This window comes from Sapajus apella, unplaced genomic scaffold, assembly GCF_009761245.1.
Source record: "Sapajus apella isolate SASKATOON/1434 unplaced genomic scaffold, GSC_monkey_1.0 scaffold64, whole genome shotgun sequence".
NCBI classification, from domain to species: domain Eukaryota; kingdom Metazoa; phylum Chordata; class Mammalia; order Primates; family Cebidae; genus Sapajus; species Sapajus apella.
Genome location: NW_022437004.1, coordinates 1087508 through 1097957, shown reverse-complemented (window position 1 = coordinate 1097957; position 10450 = coordinate 1087508). Strand labels below are relative to the sequence as shown.

The 10450-nt window shown below is 34.9% G+C and overlaps 1 long non-coding RNA gene across 1 annotated transcript; it reads right to left on the bottom strand.

Annotated features, from left to right (window-relative positions):
- Positions 1-515: 515 nt before the first annotated feature.
- LOC116529884 lies at positions 516-8303 on the bottom strand. The gene is made up of 4 exons (XR_004259725.1): positions 8203-8303; positions 2304-2401; positions 820-1209; positions 516-689 (listed from the first exon to the last, which is right to left on the bottom strand). It is a non-coding gene; the product is annotated as an uncharacterized LOC116529884 (long non-coding RNA).
- Between the last annotated feature and the right edge of the window lie 2147 nt (positions 8304-10450).

Below are 10450 nucleotides of genomic sequence, written 5' to 3'. Positions count from 1 at the left end.
TTGGTTGGCTCCTAGGGTTTCTTCCAACTCAGATTCTTTGATTCTCTGATGAAACAGGTTGGGGGCAGAAGAGGCAGATAATACATTCATATTTAACTACTTTGAAAAATGTGGATTTCTATAAAAATGTGACGTATTGTTTTCATTATTCATGATTTGAGGGTAGGATCTAACACCATTTTTGGAAGGTTTCTGATCTTTATTTCTATTTTCATGAGAATGTTTAATAAGAGAATACTATATACAAATAGATGAGTTTGGGAAATTTGAAATTTTTTGTAAAATATACCAGGTATGATTTTTCAGGGCCTATTTTGTGTTTAGTTTTAATAATCTTATATTTTTTTCAACTTTGAAATAAATAAAGTCTCATAGTAGAAAATCTGTAAAATTCAGAGAAGTTGAAGAAGACAACAAAAACCACATTTTCTTACTACTGAGAGGTAATCTCTACTAGCATTTTCAACTATTTCACTTGCCCTCCCACCCAAATAAACACTTATACAAACACAAAATTTTATTATTGGCATTTTACTGTTATTTTAAATATTCCTTAAAAACATATTCTTAACTAATAGCAAACTATTTTATTAACAAATGCATTAATAATAGCATAAAATGGCCTTTAGGTCAAGTTTGATGTTGTCCAATAGAAAACTAACTCAGGAGTCCATACTGCTGTCTTCAAACTGAAGCAAACAAACAAAACAAAGTAACCGTTTTTTTTTTTATTCCTATCTTTGCATATTTAGATTATTTCCACTTTTCTATTATAGTAAATATGTGGTGAAAATGCTTGTACATGAAACACTGACTTACCTGTATATGTTTAAGATGGATTCTCAGGTATGGTAATTGTGGTTCAAGCCCTACAAACACTTGTAGACATTCCATACACATTTTCAAAGAGCTTGACAGGAAGATTTCACCAAATTTTGCATCCACTAACTATGGATGAGATCTCTCTCACTGCATGGTGGCAAGGATTAAGTATTGACAAAAATAAAGCAGAAAATTTACCCACCAACTTAATGGGCAGAAATTTGAAATTTTGTTTTTACTTGTTGATTAATAGTAAAGTTGAATATGTTTGCAGATTCATATAACTCGTGCATCTTTCTTCTTTTAACGTTCTGGGTTTTACTTCTATAGTTTTCCATTTCTCCACCTAAGGCACAACTCTGGTGAAGTTTCAACTTCAAAATTCTTCTAAATGTTTTGTAGAGAAAAAAAGGGGATTGAGAAAGAAAACATTTTAAAGAAGATACAATTCCCAAGTTATTTTAATATTTTTATTATTGAAATTTAAAAATATTCGTGGCATTATGTGGTACTTGTAGAGCTATGAATGGTGACTTTTTTCTTAAGGAAAATAATATGACAATAAATATGCATGACTTTTTCAACTGCATTGAAAGAACTGTGTAATAATAAATACAAAATTTTCACTACCTGTTCCAAAATTTTGTTTTCAGTAAACCAAATGATTCAGTCAGATAGAAGTAATTCCAGGTAATGTTTTATTTCTATAATTTAAAAACAAACACCTCAAATCTGACAAGTTTTTGTCAACTTTTACAATAATCAGAATGTCCTATACAGATTATTTATGATATTATGACTTTACTATGTGATATTTGTTGCCACCTGACAGCTTTGGGACTTGTCCTTGAAACTACATCTCTTGTCTGAGTAACTGACAACAGGTTATTGGAGAAGCCTGGCTTATAAATATGAGCCCATTCTACAAATCTTTGTACAGTCACAAAATTCTGAATGTCATGTACAGGGGCACCCTTATTCATGGCATCGCTCTCTGTGGCTTCAGTTGCTCAAAGCCAAATATGATCCAAAAATGTTAAATGGAAAATCCCAGAAATAAAAATTTATAGGTTCTGAATTGTGCACTGTTCCCAAAACTGATGAAATCTCATGCAGTCTGTCCTGCTCAGTTCTTCTTTCGTCCAGTGTATTCATGCAAGACATGCTGCCTGCCCATTAGTCACTTAGTACCCATCTAGATGATCAGATCGACTGTTGCCATATCACAGTGTTCAAGTTCCCCTTATTTACTAAATAATGGTTCCGAAGTGCAAGAGTAGCGATGCTGACAATTTGGATATGCTAAAAAGAAGCCATAAAGTGCTTCCCAGACTTTTCTAAATGGTAAAAGTTATCAATTTAATAAGGAAAGGAAAAGATCATATGCTAAGGTTGCTAAGATCCACAGTAAGAATGAATCCTCTATGTATGAAACTGTAGAAAGACAAATAAATTTGTGCATAATATATAGGATTAGGTACCATGCTCAGCCTCAGGCATCCATTGGTGGTCTTTAAAAGTATTCCTTGAAGATAAGGGGATATTATTGTAGAGCATTTGTCCTCAATTAAGTGTTTTCCTATAAAATAAAACATGTGTTATAATAAGTAACATAAATACAATCATGTGCCACATAACAACCTTAAGACAGGCCACATATATGATGATGGTCAGAACAATAGGCTACACAGTATAGCCTACAGGTGTAGTATGGTCTACCATCCGGGTTTGCACAAGGATGCTCTATGATGTTCACACAAAAATGAAATTGCCAAACGTTGCATTTCTCTTAACACATGCTCTAGTTGTTAAGTGATACACAGATGCACGTGGCTAAATTTTAACATTTCCAAAACTATTAGAACAAGAATACAATTTTGGAGCAAGATTTAAATGAACACAACTTTCTAGATACTATATTTTCAATAAATCTTACCCTATTTTATTTTCTTGAAGCCTACTTTGTTTTAGAAAATAAACTTTCTTTCCTTTGTAATGCTTCAGGTGCTGAGTTTTAACTTAGCTTGAACCTTGTCCTACGACATCATGCCTTGTTTCACCACTGGTATTCAGATTTCACTGCTTTGTGTCTTTTACTGTCTTGCACAAGACAAAAAAAGAAAATTGCTTTCTCCTCAATTATTTTCTTCTCCACTTTTCACTGAAAGATTTAAAAGAACAAAAACAGTAAGGGAAGTTAAAAATGATTTCTACTAAATAATATTTTCCAATATTTTGTTGCTTTTCTGTTAGTTTTTATATCAAAATGTATAAACTATATTTAAAAATGTGCAGAAGAATTGCTGCCACTTATTTTTTATGACTGGTCTAAACTTTCAAATCCCACTATCTTATTTGGGTATTGGGGAATGCAAACTTAAACATGGTAAGGAATCACAGACTTGTGCATTTAAAACAAAGTATTTTGGATAAATATTCAGCTAAATTACAGTCTAGCTGCTTCTTAGTGATATTTCTCTATTATTTCAGATGGTGTCTGGATTCATGGAAAAGCTTTTGTGTCCTGCTTGCAAAGAGGAAGAAGGGTTTCAAGCTGTCCTTCACATCCTTGCTGCAGTTTGGTCTCCTCCAGTTATTAGGCATCTGATACTAATGGTCACCAAATTGTTGCTGATACTGCTTTTTGTAAGGGAGTTGTGGAGAGGGACAGGCATTGCACTGTGGCTGAAATTTATATTTGATGACCTTCAAGGAAATGTCTACCTCAAGTTTCACTGGTCTACTCAGTTCTTACTGATTGCGCATAATCTCTGATAGCTTCCTTTCATCTGCTCCTAGCCTCACCATGGTGGTTGTGTGGAAGGTCCACTGTCTCAATTCTACCTTCCTGTGCCTCCTGGATCCGTATGGAACTTGGAGATCTCTTCCACGCTGCTACCTTCTCTGCTTCAGCGTGTCATGCTGCCCTTTCTCCTCCTCCTTAAAGGTTGCCTCAGTGCCAACGTCAGCCACCCTGTAAAGACTCTTCTCAGGTGTTCTCTGATTAATTTCAGGCCAGAAATGTCCTAGGTGATATGGAGAGGTTATCATCATGCTGGCCTGAGATATTTCTTTTCAGAGGTCTGTAATTTTCCTGAGCAACGCCCTGAAACATCAATTACTGAGAATTTTTCAAACCTATCTGACTTTCAGACCTCACTTTTCTTCCCTTCTGCACTTTCCTGAGGGGAAAGCCAGGACACTCCATTTGAATTCTTGCCTCCTTTCCCTCGAATTCTCTCAGAACTACTATCAGTACTATACCTTTTAGGTTTTTTTTGTTGTTGTTTGTGTTTTTTTTTTTTTTCAGGGGGGTGAAGTTGAGCTCTCCATACATCAAGTTCTTTTTCTTCTTTACACTGAAGCACATTTTAATACCTCCAAGGCTTAATTTGGATATGTAAGAAGTTCTTGGAATTTAGTTCTCTTTCTTTCTCTGTTTCTTTCTTTCTCTGTTTCTTTCTTTCTCTGTTTCTTTTTCTCTCTTTCTTTCTTTCTTTCTTTCTCTCTCTCTCTCCCCAACACCTCTGTCCATCTGTCCCTCCCTCCCTCCCTCCTTCCTTCTTTCTTTTTTTCTTTTTCTTTTCTTTTTTTTTTTTTTTTTTTTTTGAGACGGAGTCTTGCTCTGTCGCCAGGCTGGAACACAGTGGCGCAATCTCAGCTCACTGCAACCTCCACCTCCCAGGTTCAAGGGATCCTCTTGCCTCAGCCACCCAACTAGCTAGGATGACAAGCATGCTCTTGTACCCCTGGCTAATTTTTTTTTTTCAGTAAATATGAGGTTTTGCCATGTTAGCCAGGCTGGTCTCAAACTCCTGACCTCAAGTTATCTGCCCACCTTGGACTCCCAAAGGCATGAACCACCACACCCAGCCAGAAATCCTCTTTTTGTTGCCAAAAATCCTGATTTACAAGACTTTTGTCTCACTAATCACTGATTTAAAAAAGACAAAACAAAAAACAGCTTTCTTGAACAATGACTTTTTTCCCCTTTGTGTTCCTGCTTTAATAATCCAAATCCTGCCTGAGATAATGGATGCCTCTGGCTGAATAAGGGGAGGGTCAACTAATTTATTTCAAAAAGTCTTATCCTTGTTATAGTTGAAACTGCTGATTCTGATAAATTACTTTTATCTTTCAGTTATTTCCAAATTCATTTATTAGAGGAACCATTTATTTTCTGGAGAAGCTACTTTTAAAAACAAAGTGTTTTAAAAGATATTCTACAGTTTATCTTCAGCACTATCCTTAAGATTTCAAAAAAAATCTGTTTGTTTTTATTTCAATCCAATTCAACAAGCATCAGTTAATACTTTTTAAACTATCCTCTGATTCTGTGTACCATATAGGGAAGAGAGGTTTATAACAGGAATAAGCAAGGTTGTAGCTCTTCAGATGTAACAAAATGTATACATTAAATGATCAGAATAAAATGGAAGACTAAGAAATGTGTCAACATGTGTGTATTGCTTGAAATAGTTACTTGATAGATATTTATTGTTCTATATTGTTCCTTTACAGGTAAAAAGGTGTAGGTTATCTGAGCAACTTGAAAATAATAGATATCAGGGAAGACTATTCCAGGCCAGAAGAAAACAACATGGGGAACAACTTGGGAAATAAGCATTGTGGGTTCAGAGGACAACTCTGTTATGTTAAGCTTTAAATTGAATGAACACAACGAGTCATTCTAGAAAAATGTATTTTTTTCAGATATTTGTTCTTGGCATTGCCTTCCTTTTTTCCCCCACCCCCATATTTTTCATAAAGCAAATGCTTTGTCATATTCTTCCTCTTCAGTGACTGATATTGGCTCATTCCACTGCTTCTGTTTGCTTGATCACAGCTGTCCATGAGTCTTTCTTCTCCCCAGTGGACTGACTAAGCGAGGCTCATAGCTAATAACAGGCAGCCCAAGGGTCAGCCCTGATGGGGCTGCACATTTCTGACTTTGGAATAAAGTCATTCTTGCTACTAGTGAGGCTTACAAGAGTTTGTTTTTCTTGTAATATTGCAGCTAAATTTCCATTGAAATAATAATAGCTCAAAAAAAAGAGATGCTGTTCTTTCTTCTATTCTTATTCCTTTCACTGCCAAGTATATTGGAAAAATGAGAATATGTATACATTCCTAAAACTCTCTCTCAATCCACAACTCTACTGAAACTGCTTTCTTTGAGGTTCCCGTGGCCTAAAAAGACCCATCTCAATGACTTTTATTTCAATTTAATTCTCCTTGACTTCGCAACCATCCCTGACACTTTAACCATATCCTCTTAAAATGATTTTTTCCTTGGTTGCTAGAATGTAGCACTCTTCTGATTTGCCTCATTTCTCTCCAGACTATTCTTTTTCTGCCTCCTCTTGCTTTCTAAATGCAGCTATTTTCTAAGATTCTGTAATTATCTCCAGTGTTTTTCTCTTTGCATTCTCTCTCACGGTAATTTTATGTACTTTGAGTATTATTTCTGTGCAGACAACCCCTAAACATAAACACACACACACACACACACACACACACACACACACACACACACACGCTCTCCAACTGACTTCTCCACTGGACTACAATTCAGAATTTCTGACTATTGGCTGAACAATGCCATTTTGGAGCTCCCACCAATCACTTTAATTTTAGCTTTAAATTCAAAGCTGAAGGCCTCACACCCTTCTCGGATCTCCTCCTCCTCACTTCCTGTGACTGTCTCTAGCAGTGTTGTGTTGGAGCTGGCTCACACCAGCTTCTGAGGGCTTATAGTGTGCCCTCAGCCCTGAAGTCAGACATGTGAGGAGTATTTACACCACAGACGATGGCAAATGCTACAAATCAGGGATTTTCTTTCTTTTCTCAAAGCTGATTTTTGAATATTTTCTAGCACACTGCTGAATACTGTCATACCATCCTCCCAGTCACCTGAGTCTGAAAGTTTGGAAGTAATTTTGGACTATTTTTTTTTCTCATTTCTTAAATCCATTCAATGTCAAATCCTTTAATTTTTAGATCAGTCCAAACCTTACTACCTCCATTGCTCCTGGACTAATTCTTACCAGATTGCTGTCCAGTGCTTGCTTTATCTCTAATCCATGAGGCAAATGCTGGTAAATTAATCTTCTTAAGGACCAGCTTGGACTATAATCAAAAGTTTTCAGTGACTCTCCTTGCTGACCAAGGTTAAGAGTCATTAATTTTCAGTAAAGATGAGCCATAATCTGGCTCCCAATCTCACTGTAGCCTGTCTCTCAGTATTCCTGTTACAGACCTCAGAATCCTGAGCTCCTAGCTTATACCTGAATCATAAATAGTACTTTGCAAAATTTGGAGGATGAAACTTTTCAACTGACTAAATAGAGGACTTTTTGATTCTGTGTCTATTTTTTTTTTCCGGATTCCTCCCTTTGTCACTGCCACACACCTAAATCTTACCCATATGTCAAGGTTCAGCCCAGTGCCAACTTCTTCTGTTCCAAATATCTTTTTCCATCTTCTGAGGACCCATTTCAGAGTGTTTTACTTTCATAGTATCATTCTCTGCCTTTTATTAAAATTTCTAGTGAATGTGCTATATTTTGTTTAAAACAAATGGGTTAGAGCATGATGAATTTCTTCCTGGGTCTAATGGTCAAGCAATCAAAATCTGTTGACTCATTTGATATGGAGAACACCTGAGATTTATACAGCATATTTGCTTTCAAAATTACCTAGTACCCTCTCATTTTTTCACATGTTAAAATGGAGGAAGAAATGAGAAATTTTCTCTTATTTGTAGTATTACTCATTGAGAAATTAAGGACTGCTTGCTAAGACTAGGTTTATTTCTAGATCTTCAGATTTCCCAACTCTGAACATTATTTCCAACCATGCATGGTCTTGCTCTTTACATTCTAGGCAGAGTTTATATGGATGGATGATTGTCTCCCTGGATATTAAAGATATTAAGGGATATTATACTAGACTATAAACTCTATGAGGACAGAGCTCAAGTCTGTCTTGTTCTCCAAAAGAACCCCAGCACCCAGCTTGGCTCGACATTATTTCATCAAATCAACCCACAGCACCCGTTTTTGTCAACACGATAGATAGATAGAAAGATGAGCACTGTTCCTACTACTATTTTGCAAGTTTGTAGTAGTCACCCCTTATCCATGGGGGACCATTCCAAGGCCCCCAGTAGATGCCTGAAATTGCAGATAGTACCAAACTTTATATATAATAAGCTTTTTCGTATACATACATACCTATGATAAAGTTTATAAATTAGGTACAGTAAGAGATTAACAACAATAACAAGAATAAAATAGAACAATTATAACAATATATTTTAATAAAAGTTATGTGACTGTGAATGTGACTATTCAAAATATCTTATTGTACTGTACTCACCTATTTTCAGACCATGGTTGACCAAGGGTAACAAACCACGGGAAGAGAAACCATGGAGAAGGGGAGACTCCTGTATTTTCAAAAGTTACAAGATCACTGTGTTGTAGATTAATAACTTTTCCCCCAAGGCCTTTATTGGTTTATTTATTTACAGACTTTGACTATAGCTTGGCAGATAGCATCAGCAACAGCACAGAGAAAGAGTAATTGGGCACTGTTTTAAAATTTACTGATGACCTCTTAGAGCGGTAATACTTTAACATAGGCAGTCGGAGTAACTTCCTTAAATTTGTTTTATCCTTGTTTATCTGTTACATGATGGCCGACATCCTTAAGTCCTTAAGTACATAAGTTTACAGCTGATGACCGTTGAATATGTTTACCTTGTTCTAAATAGACTTACCTTGTTCTAATTCTAGAGAGTTTTTGTTTGTTAGTGTTTTTGTTTGTTTGGTTGGTTTTTTCCCTGTTTTTTGTTTTTTAACATTGGTCTGAGAGATTTTCCTGTTATTTTACTCTCTGATCTGGAAATAGCTCCACCAGCAAAAACTAAATATCTCTTCAAAATGTATGTACACAGACTGGTTGACTATACCATTGTTAAACCATAGGGCAGATGCTGTAATTTTAAAAATATCACCATAGGCCAAAATGCAAAATGAGAGAAAGGCATTTCTGAATCCCATGAAGGTTATAGATAACACATCAGGGCTTAAACAGAATTGGTGAACTAACTATGAATATTCTCTTTATGTCAACTGGTATATATTACTTTGCTTCTCTCAAAACAGCATATTTTTATTAAATATTAGTATTTAGTCTGCAGTTGATTGCTTTAATTTTTGTTACACTACATTTCTCACTGCAATACTTATGAGGAAATCCCCAGGTCTACTAAATATACCTCTCTCATGTTAGGTTTGAATATGCTCTATGCCTCTTGTGTAACTAACAATTATTGGATTTGGGCTTACAAAAGCCTTTTAAATTGCAGCTTCCACAAACTTTTTTTTTTTTTTTTGATATTGTGTTAAAATGAAATAGGTCCATTAACATGTCTGATAATCTATTTCGAGATATAATGATTCTGAAATATAAATGTTAAAAAAGTATTATTTTAGCCTTTTCCTTTCATTTCTATGTGTAATATTTTCTCATATTAGTGTGGTTGGCAGACTGTTGTTTAAATCAGTCAATGCAAATTAGCCTTGTAATTTCCTCTGTACTAAAATTTGCTTTTGCTCACCTAATCTGTAGTTGAGTAATTATTCTTCAGGTGGCTATTCGTGTTCCTATTAAGGAAAGAGGAACTGGAAGAGTGGTAAACATAATCATTATCATCTGCTTCTAATATCTATTTTAAATAATGCTTTTCTTTTATATTAGTTTAACGTAAGATTTGTAAAATGCTGAATGTTATCTTTGAAAGAGCTAAACTCTATATAAGTTTCTTGGAAATTAGTAAATAATTAAAATTTTCAACACATGTAATAATAAATAAGATTTTTTTAAAAATACTGTAGATATTTATCTCCATGGCTAATGACCACACACCAGCTAAATTTTGTAACAACACAGGAGGAATGTATACATTTAGAAATGATATTAATTATATTTTCATTGCAGGGAAACGATTTGTAAATCCAATAAGTCCTTCTTAATGATGATAATAATAATGGTCAACAACAGACATAATTATTGAATGCTATCATCTGCCAAATTTTTGATATCCTAAATACATATTATTATTTACTTTATTCAGGTGAGGAAATCAAAACTAACAAAAGTTATGTAACTTGCTCAGTGCTTCACTTCAGACAGTTACAGAATTGGAATATAAAATCATAGTTGGCTCTAACAATTTGGAAAATGTATACATCTTAATGGGACATATATGATCCCTGTTGCCTTAATTCATAACATTTTACTATAAATATTTTTTCTTTATAGATATTTGTGAATAAGACCTCAACTGACCTCTATGAATTTAATTTCAGTATCCCACATTGCATTCAAGTATACCTTGGCCACTGACCTACCCCTCCAACCTCCCAGTCAACATAAATGCCTCCTTTTGAGTTAGCCAGTTGTTTATACCTCTACCTATGCTCAGAAAGACAAAGACTCCTCAGATTCCTGTAGCCTAGCAGGAAAGTTGTCTCACTCATTTCTTGTCTTCAGCATCACTCACAACGTCAGTATAAAATGAATAGATATTTTAGAGTTAATTGTTCCCCTACATAGACCA